Here is an 11,161-nt window from a genome sequence, read left to right as displayed (position 1 = left end):
TGCTTTCACTGCTGAAACAATCCAATTTCCCACCAGGGATCAATACAATTCCTTCTTATCTTATTTACTTATATTCCCTCTCAAGTTTCTCCCCAGATATGCTGGCATTTAAAGTACCTCGCATTCCTCTGCCTAAAACTGAGATGACTCTCCATTTAAATGAATCTCTGCTTTTTCTTTCTAAAATCTGTTTTGTGCCAAAACCAATTTTACCTACTGTTTCATGTCACAGATGTAAAAAACTTATGGTAATGTATATGCATATTGTGTCAGGAAATCTGAACATTTATTAAAAAAAAACTAAACAAAACAGTATATCTTTTACCTTAATTTCTTTTTTTTCCCCCAATTATTTAAAAAATATGTCATTTGGCAACGATGCCCTTTGTAGGCATAAACGTGGGCTTGCGGTTAGAATTAGTTAGAATCATGCACATGCAATATAATTGCAATCTAATACAGTAACTGAACTAAACCCTACTTTTTGTAAAGTTTATTTACATATGATTTTATTGGATTTTATTATGTGAAGGGCTGTAATGTTTTAGTTGAAGTTTGTGGTGTTGCACTGAACAATATATATATATATATATATATATATATATATATATATATATATATATATACATACTAAGGAAGGGTAGCTGACATTTGGTTCCCATTATTATAGTTTTAGACCAGATTTAGCAAGGCTCAAGAAAATTTTAATAACTAATTGCACAGCTATTGTATTTGACAGCACTAAAGGTATGATACTGTGTCCACCACCCAATGTGTGTTGCTTAGTTGACTGATTATTAAAAACATAACAAGATGCAGGAAACAAAAATGTAATTAGATGTGTTGCTTCAGGCCAGCTGTAGGCTTTAGATATGCAACAGTAACATATAAACACAATTACACAACAGTAACAACAAGTTTTTTGAAGCAGGAGCCAAGATAAAATCTCTACATTATTTTTGTCTGACCAACAATCCAACACCCAATGATATAAAATGATATAAAACAGAATCCTCAAACTGGAGAAGTGGACATCAGAGACTGGATGGGGTTTTTGCTGAAAAAATGACTTGAACAATTAATTGATTCTCAAAACAGATGTAGTTTAATTATCTGTCAATCAATTATTCAACTAAGTGTTTCCTTTTCATCCCTTGCTGCCTGCCTCTCTTTCGGGGGATGAGAGCAGGCTTCACACAATTAAGTATAATATCAGTATAGGGTCATACTCAAGAGATTGCATTTTTACTATCTGCAGTTGCTACGGCAACCCATTTTCTCCTCATCATTCACAGGCACAGGAGATACAGTCCCTGTCATGTCCAAAAGAGGGCACTCACTTCTTTCAATAAACACATAAACCAGAGTTTCGAGAGAGTGCCACTGAATTTTAAAATTCTTGTGAATTATTTAAAGAACACATTTACCTAATAATTATTTGTCAGAATAAATTCCCTATTTATCTTAAACTTCTTCTGTCTTGACTGTATAACATTTATTTAACACTTATTGCATGTCTCTATCTGGAAAGAGGTTATTTTCCTGACACTCTCCTTTTATTTTTATTTTTATTGAAACCATCTTTTTTCTGGAGGTTTTCCCTACCAGAATTGATAACCTAAGGATACTATTGTAAATTGTGGGGAAAATGTTTATTATTTTCAGGCCATAAATAAAACTAACTTGACTTGCCATGATATTCAAAACCTGATCACTGGCCAATGTGCTTGGTGATGTTGGCTTTGTTTCATGTACTAAGAATGTTTGCTTGTTTCAGACAGCAGCACTCAACTTCATACTAAACCACGTTCCTTACTTTGGTAAGACAAGTCTAAGGATATAATTCTTTCATGGAAAAGTTTCTGATACTGGAGATGTCGCCAGTTTGTGGCAGTGGTGGAAGAAGCGCTCAGATCCATTACTTTAAAAGTATCAATACCACAATGTAAAGGTACTACATTACAAGTAAAAATCCTGCAGTTAAAATCTTACTAAAAGTACAGCAGTGTTAAAGTAGGGAAAGCAGCAGAAAATTGGCATTTTACTGTTGGAGCTGCTCAAGGTGGAGCTTTATTTGTCTGACATGACATCCAAATCATTTAAAAATAGAATCATCCTAACTACACCCCACCCTCCCCACCCCACTAACAGTGCCCCTGGTAGCAGACAGAGCAGTCACAACCAGAGTTCGACTGTGGGTTAAGCAAAAAGCAGGTAAATTCAGCTGCACTTATGTCTCTTAATATGCCAAACGCTGTCAGGATGTATGACACACAATGCAGAGGCTGATGTGTGTTTTATCGAAGACTGCAAAGATATTGGCAACATTAACCTTTCGAGCACCTTTTTTAATCCAAGTAAATATGCACATTAATGACTAAATAAGCAGGAGATTGTGTTGTTCTGCCCAAGGCCAGAATAGATTGTGCTTGGCTTCACACATACGAGAAGCAATTTACTGTGTTGTGATTATCTGAGCTTAAAGTGACACTGCCCCCACTCTGTATGGTATCCTTTCCTAAAAGGTATCAGCAGGCTGACATAATCTAAAATCATTAGCTTCTAATATCAAATATTGCACAATGTCAAATTTGAATGAATTTTGTGGTAAGAACTGAGTAATATTCACCTTTCTTGTCAATCAGAAAATCTACTTTAGATGCATTATTATCAAACCCATATCAATCATATTGTACTTTAGTCAATATTATACTAATCATTTTATGACTTGCGACTTTTATCTGATGTGTTATAATTAATAGAAAGCACACTAGCCTAACATAAAAAACTATATTTTATGTTTTGATGAAAATACAATATATGGTTTATCTATTTAGGAAAGTTGTATTATGACATGGTAAACCATAGAAGGTATTTAAAGTTATTAAATGTTATAACCACCAGGGGTTGCTGTCATGCCAGTTATATCTGGTCCAAACTCATATTCCTAAAGATGTTCAACTATCCAACAACAATTTATTTGTTAAATAACCTAAGAGCAAAGAGATCATGTATATAGTTAATTCATGGAGTATGAAATTGGTTAAATATTGAAACAAAACAAGCCATAATTACTGGTATGGGCTGTTACAAGCAGCAAAAGACCTTACATTTTGTACTCATACAATGTCTGTGCCTCATGGACGACACCAGTATCAGGCTTGTAACTGGACATTGGACAATTACATTTTTTCTGCCTTTATTTGAGGGTCATTTTAAAATATCATGGTAAAATACCCTGCAGCAATGACCAGTAACTCAAAAGGCAGACGCGAGGTTTTAGTGAGAGTAAGTGGAATGAATATGCTTCCACTCAACCATGTAGACACCCACAGAAAATGGATATTTTTAGATCAAAGGTACATGTAACATCCATATACTATCCTTCATTGTTCATTTTCATGTTTTTTGGCATGCCAGTGGAAGCATACATGTGAGTGCCAGCTACAACGATCCTTCAGCACACTGTTATTTACAAACACTTGCGGGGTTGATCTCTGTCATAAATAAACAGCTTTGAGTGCAAGAGTGTTAACATTTTTGGGCATTTTTGCTTGGTTAATGAGGTAAACAAGTAATAATTGATTATCAGTTAATTTTCTGTCAATCCACTAATCAGTTCTTCCAGTTCTAGTCCACTTATTAAAAGAAGATACACTTTGGTGCAAATACAAAATTAGGCAGCTTATTCTATAAAGAAATAAACCATTTCCGCAGTAGCAGGTACACAATAGCAGCAGAAAATCTCTGTACAGTATTGATGTAATAATAAGCAGTTTTACATGGTTTTTTATGAATGACTTGTGTGGATGCGTCTTTGTACAACATTTTCCACCCTGAACCTGTTTTGTAGTGGTAATGGAATCACTCTTATTAGTAGCATTTTCTGCTGTTCACGAGGCAACTCCTTAGCTCAGAGGAACAGACAGTTTTGTAATATGGTCTGTCTCAGCATTTGGAGGTATTCTTCCGATGAAATATACCCTACTGTTTTTTTTTTTTTGTTTGTTTTTTTTTTGTGCACACACTGTACCACAGATACAATTTGCACTGTAGCCAGTCTCTTATATCACAGTTCAAAGGTTACACCTGTGACAAGTGTCAGCCATTCGGGATCTCAAAAATATATGGCACTCACACATGGAGCACATGGCCAGTCTGTCTGCCCTGGCTGGCCTGTTTCATCTTCATAAAACATTGCGTCAAACAGACAGTGACAAACTGACTCATTTCTATGACTTCCAACTTGTGGGTGTATTAGACGGTGAAAAACTCAATTTTATATAATCAAATGTCAACAGATAGTCCGTAGGGCCCCTAGTTCAATATTAGATGACACAGACGCTGATGAAAAGATGCAAGACACAAACATAATATTTAGTTCCAACTATTGGATTCTTATTCATATGATATTGAGGGACTTCCATGTCTCCTCCTCCTCCTCCTTCTTCCTCTTCTCGTCATTGTTATTCTTTATGTGGAAACTTTTAAAGCAGCTCCTCCTTAGTCAGTTTAATTCAACATTTAGTGAATTCATGTATGGGCAAATTCACTTTTAGAGTAAAATGTTGGCAAAAAGTGAAAAAAAGGACTCCTCATGGGGGAATGAGTGAAATCAAACCAGGTCAGAGCTGGCATAAGCAGAGGTCGCTCCAAATCATTTAAAGGCTGCAGGAGTTTTGGCCTTTTAATGAATCCCATCAATAAACAGAAAATCTTGTGACTTCAGAATTTACATTTTGAATAATTCCTGTAATTTATCCATGAAATGAGAGACGTCTGGGGGCAGGCGATTATGCCTCAGTGGCTAGTCTTTTTCGCTGGGATTTCCACTAGTGACTGGAATTAACATGGCTTAAATTCTATCCACCCCATGGCTAATTGAAAGAAGTAATCTCCAGAGTTTGCCTTGCATAGGGGGCTAGGACTCTGTGGTGTAACATGTTGTCCTCCGAGTAGACACATTCAGTGAGACCATCTCCCAGTGCACTGCAGCAGAAAGCAAAGCAGGGATGGGTTTCCTGGTGGAAATAACTTTTGCATCCATTCTCCACAGCTAAATAATTCACTTATTATGTTAACCATGCGAAACAGAAATAGAGCACTGGTTTGAGGAGCTGACAGATGGAAGAACGCTGATGCTTTGTGGGGTAATAATGAGATGTAAAACACTTTGTTCAATAATGTGCAGAAGTTAGCCCTGTGATTTTTTTCTTCTTTTTCATGACTTATAAGGTCCCCTGACAGCTCACAAGACCGTCAGTCAGTCTAGTCGTGTAGCTGGAATTTGCTTCAGCAGAAGTGGGGATGAATATTCAGAGGCTCAGCTGCCTCCAAGGCCCACAGAGACCTGACACACACCCTCCAAGGACCTCCCCTCCCTCATCTCTCCACACATACACACACACACACCCCTCCACTTTCCCTTGATGTGGTGGAGTCGGTCCAACACTCCACAGGTGTGACCCACTCAGACCTGTGAAAGCCTCCACACACCACTCGGCCCTGTGATCAGGAAGGCAGAAAGAGCAGCTGCGCCTATCCGGGAAACAAAAAGGCAGGGTTATCACCATGAGCCTTCCACTGGACATCATGGAAAATTAATCAAGCCCTTCTCCGGGGACTGCGGGTTGCACCGATGCCGCGGTTAAACTGATGAATGAGGAAGTTCTTTGTCTCCGCAACACACTCGGTCGACTTTTGAAGGTTAAAAGCCAAAAGACGGGGCCCATCATCCGCATTAGAGTCTCATGTGATAACACTCCACGCTTGGTTTAAAACTCATTCTGCGCCTTTCTGCCGGCTAATGTTGGACATATATAGGCGTGCCCTCGGACATGATTTCATATACTCTGCTGCAGAATTTGGACGCTGTCAGTCAGTGAAACACACACACACACACACACACACACACACACACAAAGCACACACAGCTAGATTGAGTTTTCGCGCTCTGTGATTGGACTTGATATAGACTGTTCGTCATGGTCGACGCACAGCATCCCAAGCGCCGTGAGGCTCGACACACTGCAGCACCTGTAACGTCGTGTGTCGACCCGGAAGCGTCCCATTTGAACAATAATGACACCGTGAGAATTGAATAGATTGGCCGCTATCATGCTGCGGATGATTTCAGAGCATATCATTGCATTAGACATATCAGTATGAATTGGGTGAAACCGGATTGTTGCAGCTTGCCTTGCCACTGCAAATGATCTGGTGGACACATGATTAGAAACAGCCCTAAATGAGTGAGCTATCTTTTCCAGAGGTGAGTTTAATTAGACTAATTGGTGTTGGTGGAGAGAAGCAGTGTGATGTCTGTGACTGTCTGCCACTTCACAGAAGGAAATAAACCCGACACTTAAGTCTGTGCTGAGAGGCAGCAGGCGGCCGAATCGATGTGAAGATTTCACAAATGGAGGCAGAGGATGTATGTCACACTTTGGCTAAATGCAGACTCTGCCACAGCGCCGGTGGTATTACACGCTGTAATCTGGCATTCACACCTTCCCCCCCACCCCACCCCACCCCATTCATTGACGGTGCATTTTCCTCCCCGATAAAGGCGGTGTGCCGCGATGCATTTGACATCAATCACATCCAGCGCACGGAGCGCACTCAGTCCTCCGTCTCTCAGCTGCAAAGCGCTCTGGCCTCGGGTGCGGGCTGTGCGCTTCTCCGCTCGGTTATCCCGCACAAATCTGATCTTCTCTTCGCGGGGGCTGAATTAGTGTGTGGCTCTGGTGGACGTGGACATTAATCCCCCCCTTCGCACGCAACCTAAAGTTGGGACTTGAGACTTTCAGCACCACTTTTTCCCGTGGACAGCGCTCGCAGTGATTCCCGGGGATCGACGCAGCCTCGAAATGCGTGTGGATTCCTTTTGGATACTATTCAGGAGCACAGTTCACATGTTGATTTAAAAAAGCGCCAGAATCGCTGAGGAAAAAAAGCCTTCCCTCACACACCGAAACAGCCAACAAGACACGGTTTTGCTTTGGATATGGGTCACTTCTGATTAAAAAAAAAAAAAAAAAAAAAAAAATTCTTCGCGGGCAGGAGTAAGAGGTAAGTGCAGCCACCCAACTGCAAAAATGGGTCATCTACGGAGATCAAATGTTTAAAAACAAAACAAAAAAACAAAAAAAAAAAAAAAAAAAAAAAACACGTCGTGACATGATTTGACTTAATTCTTAAGACTGAGTATTGAAAGGATACTGACAACTGGGATTCGTGATTCAAACCTGCGGATGCAGGCAAAACATTTTATTGCAACTTGCATGATTCAGTGCTGTTCATACTTCAATCATTCAGCGGTTCATGACGTTATGGCAGTTTTTAAAAGTAGATGTATGTGTTGCCTATAAGAGGGAGCGCAACGCCCAGAGCCGCGGATGCATTGATTGTTTTTACGCGTTAAGGCGCAGCGTCTTGTGCGGGAGAGCTCTGTGCCTTGCTGCGCTGCAGAGGCGCATGAAGTCTCACAAAACATGATAAAAGAGGACCCAATATCCAAACTGCTGGGGCTACAGGGTTCAAGTGTCATTATAGTTACAGCCCCGAAAGCACATATTGGACGAAACAAAGGGGGGAATTTTTTTTTTCCCTTAGCACAAGCCAAGCCAGCTTATCTCTGAATAACAACAACAGGAGGCAACCAGCCGCGTCCTCATTCCCCAGCTCCCACTGATTTATCTCATCCCCACCTCTCTCACCGTGTCTCCCTCTCGGCCCTGGAACAAGTTGAGTCACGTATAGGGGAGCACCCCGGCTGGGTGGTGGTGTTTTGTGAGTGTGTGTCGAGGAGGGAGGGTGGGGTGGGGGTTGGAGGTGTGTGTGTGTGTGTGTGTGTGTGGTGGCGGGGGTGGGGACGTTGTGTGAACCACGGATTGTCAGTCACTGCGCTGTGCAGATGTGCAGGCTCCTGGCAGTGGAGGCGAGCTTGGAGACAGCCTAGAACTGCTGATGTGAGACTGCTCCTGTGGACCCCGGAGCAAACTTTAATAGGTTACTTAGGCATGCATGGTTGTTACTTCAAGGCCGTTCTTTTGTTGACAGGGATGTATATTATGCTTATTTTGCATGTACACTGTCTGCTGGCATATACAACAAGGCTGGAGGTGGTGGTCAAGGTTCACAAGACAAGCAAATATACCTGACTCACAAGTATTAATACTGCTTCCATTTCAGGCTACTCCCTCAGGCCTTTTTGTTGGACCAGAGATTAGCTCTGTGCTATCTTACTCTCATAGCTTCAATTCATGGTGGTGGTGGTGGTGGGGGGGGGGGGGGGGGGGGGGGGGGGTATGATGTACCGCCAAATATGCCATTGTCTGCATTCCCTCTGAACCTACAGCCAATAGGGGAAATGTTCCTCATATCGGTGGGTAATTATCTAAAGAGTCTGACTCAGCAAAAGAGAGATTTTAATTCAGTCTCATCCAGCCTCTGAGCTCCGACCCGATTTTATGTCTTGGGTTGGGTTATTCTTGTTGGCATGTTCGTCACAACTGCAGTGACTGATAGCCTACCTGGATCTGGCAACAAAGCACGCTTAAGTAATCTCCCCCACAGAGAGATTGGGAGGAATACTCTCTGTGTAGATTGTAGCTGGGAGAGAGGTGCAGGGCTTATTCAGACAGCCTTAGATTTACTTCTCCAAGATTTGCCTGGCTTATCTTGTCCTCTGAGTTAGTTTAGCAAGTGCAGACTCAGCGTAAGACCCCTGGTTTGCCTGCTACTATGTTCTCTTTAATATGTCATGGGCCAGAGTGTAAGCAGCTATGAGGAGATACTATAGCACTGCCTCATTCTCTGCTTAATAAAACACCAGAGGACACAGCAGCATACTGTAGATAAGCTTGCCCAGAGAATACAAATACTTCTTTACATCTCAGTCTGTCGGTAAAGTGGGTCATATAATGAACACATCACATTCACTTGATGGAAACCACAATGATCAAAGTGATTGAAATGATTTCAAGAGGGAGGGAGGAAGCCTGATCGTGTTCTCCATTCTGCAGGGAGACTCTCCACCATCCACATCTTTTACTCTAGCTGCTGCATGGATCCAAGAGCAACACTGCAATAAACAAACGTGCGCACTGTTTCCTAGAACAGATCCATGGTTAAATTCCCGACAGGCCTCTGTTGTTCCCTTTTACAAAGGCTTGTGCTGGAAATGAGGAAGTGTGTGCACGGTGTGTAGAGCCCAGGTTCCAGCTTCATTCTCCTCCCGGCAGACGCCATCTGCTCACTGGGGGAAGTTTTCCAAACAATTCCATATTAAAGACAGGGGAAATGAGAAACATGGCTACATTACAAACACAGCACACTCAGCTTTTTTTTCTCTATAAAATGTAAAACAGGCAACTTAATCTGAAAAAGGGAAGATAACTAAATAAACACATGACTAACTAAAAATCTTATGCCCATGTGTTGCAGTTATGTTTAAGTGTGTACGCATACGAGACAATATTCCCTTTCAGTACATTCAGAGACTTTCTTACGCCAGCAATTTGTCAGATTTTCAGGAAAACATACTGCAATTAGGACACTGCACTTATTTCCCTCTAAAGGAGAGATTTTTAAAATAGACTGAAGTCCAGAAGCTGGTGGATACGTGATGTGTACAAATGACATCAGAAGCAGCTCATAAAGACCATTTATTCTGTATTGGGTTATAATGGGCCATTGACGCTCACTGAGAAGATTTTCTATTCTTAGGTTGATGGATGTAAATGAAATGTTTGTCCTTGTAGCAAGAGATACCATGAAAACAGACGCTATTTCTCTCGAGGTTATGCTATTTACATTTTATGCATTAGACTTTAAATTTAGAATAAAGCAACAGGTAGAAATTAGACCTTCAAATAGGATTTTAATGTTGGTAATACATCTTCTGAAGTAATTTGCTACTAAATACTGACTTCCATTGACTAGTATGAATTTCACACATAACACGGATTCAGCCCTTATTATATTCCTGACATATCATTAATTGTGAAATAGTGTGGAAAAACCTCTGGATTCCAACTTATTAACAATGGAGAGAAACAACAACAGGAAGATCCAGAAGAGCGATGTTGTGCATTTCCTGAGTCATCATACACACAGATTCTTCCTAGGGCAGCGTTGTGTGAAATGGAGTGTGAAATGAGTGCACTTAACATCCCTGCAGTGGATTATACACATTATCTTACACTAGGGTTTGAGAGCATCTTGCCTCTCGCCTGTGAATCTATCATTAAGTTACGTTCACCTTCACTCAAGTCCGTCTAATGTTCCCTACATGCCTGGGTCCATTTGTTCAATCAATCCATGCCTGCAGTTGCAGACCTGTGTGAGATACAGTCATCAAACAACTCTTAAAGTTTACCTTAACTTCACTTAGAGCACTGCACACAGTTTGCATCATTAGTGTCTGATAAATTGTCCATCAACCAAAACTCACTTTCAAACTGTCTGAACTTGTTTCTGCTTCTTATTTTGCCGTTTATTGCTAACTCCACTCATTTATCGTAATTTATAGTATGCCTGTCATACTGATAGAAGAGAAATGTTGCTTTGTTGTGCTTTGATGCACATGATGAATACACATGTCTGTTGAAGTAATAATTCAACTCAAAGCACTTCAGCACTTATGAAGGCAGCTATTGTCGATGAATCATGCATTTTACAGACATTTCTTGTGTTTGTTATGTATTTTTCTTATTTATTTGGATTATTGGTCAAACACAGGCATTAAAAAAGTGAAAATCTGTTGATGTTTTATTATCATCTGACTGTTCTGTACAACAGGGACCAGCAATTAGTTTCAACCATGGGGCAGTTTTTTTTTAGCATTGTTTAGTTGAGGGCAGTTTAGAAGCACATGTCTGCATATTGTCAGTATGTTTTGTTTATCTCTTCTAATTCATCAAGAATAATATTGATTTTTAAACTGTTTCAAAATGAGGGCAACTGTCATAATGTCCATTAATATGTATGACTGAGTTCCAGCAGTTGTGTTAATACTCCTTTGGCATAAAATGACTTGTGAACGTGGACATTATGTGTTTCACTACAAGATTGGACAGTACTTGGATTGGATTATTTTGTGTCAAACAGGCTAATTATATAATATAGAAATTAATCTCATAAGTGTATTAGACTTTAT

General features: G+C 40.5%; 1 protein-coding gene across 1 annotated transcript in view; it reads left to right on the top strand.

Annotated features, from left to right (window-relative positions):
* Window positions 1-6,591: 6,591 nt before the first annotated feature.
* Window positions 6,592-11,161, top strand: part of LOC139631134 (metabotropic glutamate receptor 4-like) — a 152,791-nt gene continuing 148,221 nt past the window's right edge. The window contains exon 1 of the mRNA XM_071495114.1: window positions 6,592-7,071. The gene's annotated coding sequence lies outside the window, so the exon portion shown is untranslated. The remainder of the gene's footprint in view (window positions 7,072-11,161) is intronic.

The sequence above is a fragment of the Trachinotus anak genome, unplaced genomic scaffold (genome assembly GCF_046630095.1).
Source record: "Trachinotus anak isolate AG129_WGS33_773 ecotype Australia unplaced genomic scaffold, CSIRO_AGI_Tana_v1 ptg000013l, whole genome shotgun sequence".
NCBI lineage: Eukaryota > Metazoa > Chordata > Actinopteri > Carangiformes > Carangidae > Trachinotus > Trachinotus anak.
The sequence above is the reverse complement of the archived record's forward strand: the minus strand, read 5'-3'. Positions and strand labels throughout refer to the sequence as shown.